General features: G+C 34.8%; 1 long non-coding RNA gene across 1 annotated transcript; it reads right to left on the bottom strand.

Moving 5' to 3' along the window:
• Positions 1-5,207: 5,207 nt before the first annotated feature.
• On the bottom strand, positions 5,208-6,055 carry LOC149685940 (uncharacterized). The gene is made up of 4 exons (XR_016384108.1): positions 5,993-6,055; positions 5,776-5,913; positions 5,539-5,700; positions 5,208-5,466 (listed from the first exon to the last, which is right to left on the bottom strand). It is a non-coding gene; the product is annotated as an uncharacterized LOC149685940 (long non-coding RNA).
• Positions 6,056-8,134: the final 2,079 nt, after the last annotated feature.

Here is an 8,134-nt window from a genome sequence, read left to right as displayed (position 1 = left end):
AATTCACAGGTGTTTGGCACGATTTCTGGAGGATTATGCTCATGAGCAAAAGTCAAAATTACACTATGCCCTCTTGAATTTAATACCTCTGAAGCTGGTGGTTCAAGGATTAGTGCTGTATTGTCAATGGACTCTTCATGGCCATTATCACCTACGAGTTTATCGTGGACCTCCAAACCGGCAACTTCGTCTTTATGAACCAAAAAGGCATCAACAACTTCTTCGTGGATCAAGAAATTCCTGTTTTCGATTTCTTCAACACTAGATTCGCGCAGCATGGAGTATGTCTGTGGAAGTTATTGAAAATGTTAAAAATGTGGTGTAAAGGGAAAAATAAAGTTATTTCATGCATAATCTTCCATTATATAATTTTTAATATTTTCTAACGACTGATGGTTAGCAAAGTCCTTAATTCATTCAGTGACATCCATTAAAATAACAGGTTGTACTAAATTTTCGCGAATTGTTTCGATGCCATTGACATTTTACGAGTCGGTACGACACACTGTTTTATCTACGAGTGATGAAGATGAAGCGGAACACGATGGTAATTCTACCTCATTGCAACTATAAGTTTTCTATAACACATGTATCACATATCGAACTGGATGTGAAAATATTAGAAACACAATAAATACTTTAGTTCCAGTTTTATTAAATTCTAAAAACGTCGTCTATAATTTCCATCAATGTATCATCTGTCCTAATTATTTCCACGAAAACCGAAGGATTTGCGTTTTGAGCTTGGACGAGATCTGATAATCGCTTTTGTTAGAGTGAGTTTCACATACGAAGTGTTTGTTTCCCTGGATGGAAATTCGACCGATTTATCGCGGCGAGCCACTTCGCGCATAATGAAGGGTAAGATACTCGAAACCTTTTAATACAAGTTAACTCAGGCATTAAACCTAAATCCTAATAATTATCCAAACATTTTCACCAATTTTCGGATCAATATACCTATGAAATGCAATCCTATGTGTGGTAGACGGACTGATACACTTTGAAACTGCGCAAGATTTTAACATTTTTAGAATTTGTATTTAATTACAATTTAGACATTTATTAAACATTTGATACAAAAACAGTTTAATTTTATTTTTTTTTCCACTTGTATTCAAACGTAATAAATTTACGAAAGCTTTGCATCGAGTTAAAAATTATAATGCGACTTTTCTATATTTGAAAATTTTAAATTCGCATTTCCTGCGAACTTTCACGCGCCGGCGCAAAACAAAAATATTTTTTAAGTTTGCGATAGATGGCGTTAGTAATTTCTCGAGGATGGGGGGAATTGGAATTAAAAAGAGATTTTTCAACAGTCAATAGTGAGTCTACTCTTTTATATGTCTATGAATTTTAAATAGCTGGAATAAAGACGGTCTGACTCCGATCGGGCACTATTAGCCCGTTGAAAATCGTGTCTCAAAATTTAATTAATTTTAAATGAAGTTCATTAAAACAGTAAATTTCGCAAATAGTATTTATATAATTTTTATTAAAACCAGAATTTATTTTCTTCCAAATGTACAAGAGTGTAATGCTTTTTCTGGTAATGTGTCTTATAGCTTCTCTAATATCCCTGCTTTGGAGAGAGGCTGAGAAAATCGCCTTTCCACGTTGCTCGCCTTTCGGCGTTACTCAGCTATTTTCATAGGGCTGGGAGTATCGAAGATTTTTGGTATCGATACCGGTATCGAGTATTGAGCATTGTAATCGATACCGGGTATCGGTATCGGAGAAAAAAATACTCGATACCAAAAGTATCGAGTACTTTAAAAAAGCGCCACCTATATTTGATTTTGCGTATTAAATCAATATTAGTTTTGTAACTGGTGTTTATTTCTCGGGCTAGCATTTCTGCAATATTATAACATTTAATTTAAATTTATTAAATGTAATTTTTAAGATAAGAAACTATCGAGTCCATCCATTGAAGAATTCAATTAAGTTAGTAAATCCCTTATAATGAATAAAAAACCAAACATAATGAAAACTGTAAAATTTTAATTCAAAAGATTTTTTTAAAACAATGTTTTTACACAAAAGTTAGTCTTTTTACATGAATATTGTTAAGATAAGTTTATCTTTTAAATTAATTCACGAACATTTATCACCTTGTCTTTGTACTTTAGATTGAGTCTCACTTTTATGCATAGATAGGAACTCTTGAACTTTTAAGTTAATATTAATGTAACTATTAAAGTTAACAATGTATATTTTATTAGTTAATTCACGAACAATTATCACCTTGTTTTTGTACTTTAGATTGAGTCTCACTTTTATGCATAGATAGGAAATCATGAACATTTAAGGTAATATTAATGTAACTATTAAAGTTAACAATGTATATTTTTTAGTTAATTCACGAAAATTATCACTTTTTTTTGTACTTCGCGTTGCATCTGACTTTTAAACATAGATAGGAACTATTAAGATAATTAAGTTACTATTAAAGTTAACAAAACATAAGTTCAATTTTTTGTTAATTCACGAAAATTATCACTTGGTTTTTGTACTTAGGATTGAGTCTCATTTTTAAATATAGATAGGCCTAGGAAAGTTATAGTTGTTTTTAAGTTAACAAACTAAATTTTTTAGCTAATTGACTAAAATTATCACTGGTTTTTCGTACTTAGGATTGTGTATCACTTTTATACATAGATAGGAACTAATATGAGCAAAAACTCAAAAATAAAATATGAATACTGGTTACGCCTAGGGTATACCAAAATGGCCCCCATATTCCATAAAGCTTAAATAGATAAATTAACTAAACAAGTGAATGATGATATATAAGGCTTAATTCCTTTAAGCTTACTGAGACGACTCCCATTCCTTTCGACTAAATGAGCTCAAAAATGTTAGATTTTTCAAATGCTTGCCGCTTAAACTTTTGCGTTTTTCGGAAATAACATTTCCAGCTCTTGAAAATAAACGTTCAGCTGGTACGGAAGTACCCGGAATTACTAAATAATTTAAAGCTACCGCAGCTAACTCTGGGAATATTAGTTTATACTTAGACCAAAACTTAATTGGGCATTCTGTTCTTTCTATTAATGGAAGGCTCAAATATTGTTTCAATGATGGATCAATTTCACCATCAGAGTAAGAGTGATCTAAATTAACTTTCGAACTTTTAATTAAAGTTTCATGAACACCCCAAATGCTTTGAGGTTCAGTAGTAGACGGAGGTTTAGGTGCAGCTAATTGTTCTGTTTCAGTTACAAGAGTATTAATTTTCATTTTCCTGTCAATTTTTCCAAGCATTTTGGAAAAAGCCAATGGCGATTCAAAATGTGTTTTCTTAAATCTAGGGTCAAGAATTGTTGAACAAGCAATTAGTTCATTTTGCTCTAGAAAACGAAAGCGCTTGGAAATTAGTTCCAATAGTTTTGCTCTTAATGAAATACCACACTCCGTTTTACAGTCTTGTTGCGAAATGGAAATTTTTAAACATCTACCTAATGGAATTAATTTTGAAAGAGTAGTATGCTTTTCTGAAGAAATCTCTGTTGTTACCTCAAATAAAGGTATCATCAAAGATTTCAGTTCTAGTAGTTCATCAAGTTCGGATGCCGAAATTATTGGCGGTGCTTGCCTACTTTTAGACAAAGCTACAACAACACTTTCGTGAAGCGTGATATAACGTTCAATCATTAAATAACAAGAATTCCAACGAGTTGGTACCTCTTGAATAAGTTTTAAAATAGATTTCCCTGTTTTGGTCTGTGCATCATTTAATTGGGAAGTAGCTAAAGGACTAGATTTAAAAAAATGTACAAGGGTTTTGACTTTTTTAACTAAAGTCTTTTGTTTGTCGATAGATAACGATTCTTGGGCCACCAGATTTAACGTATGAGCAAAACACGGTAAATGTTTAAATTTGCCAAAGGTGTCTTTTACGGCCCTAACAATATTGGCTCCATTGTTTGTGACACAGCCTACCACTTTCATAACTGATATGTTCCAATGAGCTAAAATTTCAGATAGTTTCGTTGCAATGGCCTCCGAAGTGTGGCTACCTGGGAACTCCTCTACCGTCAAATTATGCGATCTATGTTCTTCCTCAAAAATGTAATGAACCGTAACCCCAATAAAAGAGGTGTTAGAACAACTTTCCGACCATGTATCGGAAGTTAATAAAACATGTTCTACAGAATTAATTACAGATTTAAGAGTTTCAACTAGTTTTGTGTATTTTAAATCTAAACCAGCCGTTACTGTTTTCCTACATGAGAGTTTATAACGGGGGACTGCAACTTTCATTAAATAACGAAAGCCCTCTCCGTCAACCACACTAAGGGCAATAGGTCTCGAGCAACCATGAACTGAATAGCATCAGTGAGTTCTAAATTCTTATTGCCTCCCAAATTAAATGCTGCTGCTCTATGAAAACTTTCGGTTAAAGTTAGCTGGTTGTGAGTTTCTGAAGCTACTTGGATGCTAGGTTTTTTTTTTACGCTACTGATTCAGTTGAAGATGTACTTGTACTTGGTAACGAAGTCGCGGTGGGGTTTTCATTTTCGATTGAAGTCGCGGTTCCCAATAATATAGTGGGGTTTTCATTTTCGATTGAAAGTGCAGTAGGGGCTTTTGGTACTAAAAGGTCAGGTTGGTCTGCCTTGGATTCAACGTTTAGATGATGATTAGTTCGTAAATGTTTAAGTAAATTACTCGTGTTACCAGATGTCGAAATAAGTTTGTCACAATAATTACATGCCGCAATATTTTTAGTTCGTTTAGTGAAATGATCCCATGCTGCACTTTTTCTCTTAATGGGGGCCATTTTGGTATACCAATAATTTATGGTTGGTTATACAATAAAAATACTAAATACTTCTCAACCACATTATTAACTATGAAGAGAGTCTACATCACTCTTGTCTTTGCAATGAAAGAAGTGTAAAATGAATCTAACCTAAAATGGACTATAAAACTTCCACTATAAATTTTAGAAATAACAAAATTGACTTTCTCAAATAACAAAATAACGAATTTCTTTAAGAAAATTTAGGTGTGGGATGACTTTTAGATTTCCAAGGGCAGTTGCAGCTTTCCCAGGTTCAATACTGGTCAATATCCAAGTTTCGAACTTACAGATTTTCAAGTGGTCTTTTCATAATCACATATTTCTTTGGATTAGAGATGTAAACGTAGAAGTCTTCAAATGAACATAAATGGACCAAAAGTGGAATTTTGGATGGACTTCAAATAATAGATAGTCAAACTGCACCCAAGAAAATGGTGAATGCCTACTGAAAATAATTAGTGGTAATTACATACAGCGGAAAGGACAAAATATTGCAATTATTTCAGTTCATACCATTACACAAAAGACAGCCTTGAATATTGACTCCGCTTGACTAAGTAGTAATTATAATGCAAAAGTAGCGATGGCATCCTAGGATTGTCAGGCTCTAAGAATTTGTAATTAAACTGCATTGTATGTGAATGCCTAAAATACTGAAAATAAATATTGGTTACTAATTATATACAGCAGTAAGGACAAAATATTGCAATTATTTCACTTCATACCATTACACAAAAGAGGACCTTGAACATTGACTCCCTTTGACTAAGTAGTAATTGTAGTTAACTAGTAGATTCATAAATTCAATGCAAAAATAGCGATGCCATCTTAGGATTGTCAGGCTCTAAAAATTTGTAACTAAACTGCATTGTATGTGAATGCTTAAACTAATGAAAACAAATAGTGGTTACTAATTACATACAGCAGAAAGGACAAAATATTGCAATTATTTCACTTCATACCATTACACAAAAGAGGACCTTGAATATTGACTCCGCTTGACTAAGTAGTAATTGTAGTTCACTAGTATATTCATAAATTCAATGCAAAAATAGCGATGTCATCTTAGGATTGTCAGGCTCTAAGAATTTGTAACTAAACTGCATTATAAATAAAATAAAAATCATTACATTAAATTATTTAACTCACAAGCTTGATAGATAGTATTTCAATACTTACTTTTAATTAAACCAACGATTGGTTACTGACAATCGACAAATTGAAGAACTGGGACGAAACCCAACGCGGAATGTCTCTATCCTTTATAAACAAGACGGCCCAAGGGCTCGTAATAGTAGCCACATCGTACGAGTGAATAGCCCCTCTATACCCTACCCTAATGAGTGGATAACCCCTCTATAACTTACCCTAATGAGTGAATAGCGCTATCTTTTACAATGCTTAAATGATTTACCGTGCATAAAATCAGAGTTAATAGCCCCTCGATGCCCTACTCTAAACAGTGATAAAATTATAACCGTATAAACTTACTTACGCTGTAATTCTAATATTCCGGCGAATCGAAGAACAGATATTTATGCCCAGAAACGTTTGAAAGCGAAAGTTTAGTTATAGTGATTATCCCCTCGAATTACCTTTAGCAATGCTAAAATGATCAAACGCGTAACGCTCATTTAACACTATGTTAGCTCTATCTAAACCCATACCCCAAAGATACAAGTTCAGAAGTATCCGACCCCAAAGATACAAGTTCAGAAGTATCCGACCCCAAAGATACAAGTTCAGAAGTATCCGACCCCAAAGATACAAGTTCAGAAGTATCCGACCCCAAAGATACAAGTTCAGAAGTATCCGACCCCAAAGATACAAGTTCAGAAGTATCCGACCCCAAAGATACAAGTTCAGAAGTATCCGACCCCAAAGATACAAGTTCAGAAGTATCCGACCCCAAAGATACAAGTTCAGAAGTATCCGACCCCAAAGGTACAAGTTCAGAAGTATCCGACCCCAAAGATACAAGTTCAGAAGTATCCGACCCCAAAGATACAAGTTCAAAAGTATCCGACCCCAAAGATTCAAGTTCAGAAGTATCCGACCCCAAAGATTCAAGTTCAGAAGTATCCGACCCCAAAGATTCAAGTTCAGAAGTATCCGACCCCAAAGATTCAAGTTCAGAAGTATCCGACCCCAAAGATTCAAGTTCAGAAGTATCCGACCCCAAAGATTCAAGTTCAGAAGTATCCGACCCCAAAGATTCAAGTTCAGAAGTATCCGACCCCAAAGATTCAAGTTCAGAAGTACCCGACCCCAAAGATACAAGTTCAGAAGTACCCGACCCCAATGATTCAAGTTCAGAAGTATCCGACCCCAAAGATACAAGTTCAGAAGTATCCGACCCCAAAGATACAAGTTCAGAAGTACCCGACCCCAAAGATACAAGTTCAGAAGTACCCGACCCCAAAGATACAGGTTCAGAAGTATCCGACCCCAAAGATACAAGTTCATTATAGTGATTACCCATTTTAGTGATTATCCCCTCGAATTACCTTTAGCAATGCTAAAATGATCAAACGCATTACGCTCATTTAACACTTTGTTAGCTCTATCTAAACGGGGAAAATCGTTATCTATTTAATTAGCACATAAATAAAAAGAAAATAAATATAAAAACCCCAAACATACAAATTCATAAGTATCCGACCCCACAGATTAAGAGGTACCCCACCCCACATCACCCCGACATTTTAGAGATAAAAATAAATAATAAAAAACTCGGGGTTTCTATCAAGTCTCTATGGCTCAATGGTAGGATCTTTGCTTACCACGCCAACGACCCGGGTTCGATTCCCGGCTGCGATCCGAAAAAATTTTTAATTAAAATTAAATCTCTAACCGAGCCCAGTTACCCCTATGGGTGGGTTGTGGTAATGTGGAGTTCCTTTTAAGCCAAAAAATAACGATAACGAAAGCGAAAACTCCGGCCACATGTACTACTACTACTACTACTACGGCTCGGGTCAAACTAAGAGCCTCATCGTATACTACGATGTGGCTAAAAATGAGTAGCCGCCATAGCTTAGCTTACTATTGCTTGATTTCGTTAAGTCGTTCTCACGCCGCCGCGCGACGTCGCGCTTTCCCGCTAAGCGCAAAGGCTTAAAGTTTTAAAAAATAATAGCTAGCCGCCATAGCTATGTGGTTTTCCGCGTCACTTATTATTAGTTATACTCGTTTAACATTGTTAAATTATTAAGATTAATTCCGATTAGGGGTTGGCACTTGGGAGTTTAAACTTACAACAGCGACAGACAATTTAAACAAAGAAGTTGAAAGAAGAAGAAGTGAAGAACCTCATCGAGT

The sequence above is a fragment of the Phalangium opilio genome, unplaced genomic scaffold (genome assembly GCF_054372755.1).
Source record: "Phalangium opilio isolate 3A_F unplaced genomic scaffold, DU_Popi_V2 ptg000032l_1, whole genome shotgun sequence".
Taxonomy (NCBI): Eukaryota; Metazoa; Arthropoda; class Arachnida; order Opiliones; family Phalangiidae; genus Phalangium; species Phalangium opilio.
Note: the sequence above shows the minus strand (reverse complement) of the source record. Positions and strands in the feature narration are given on the sequence as shown.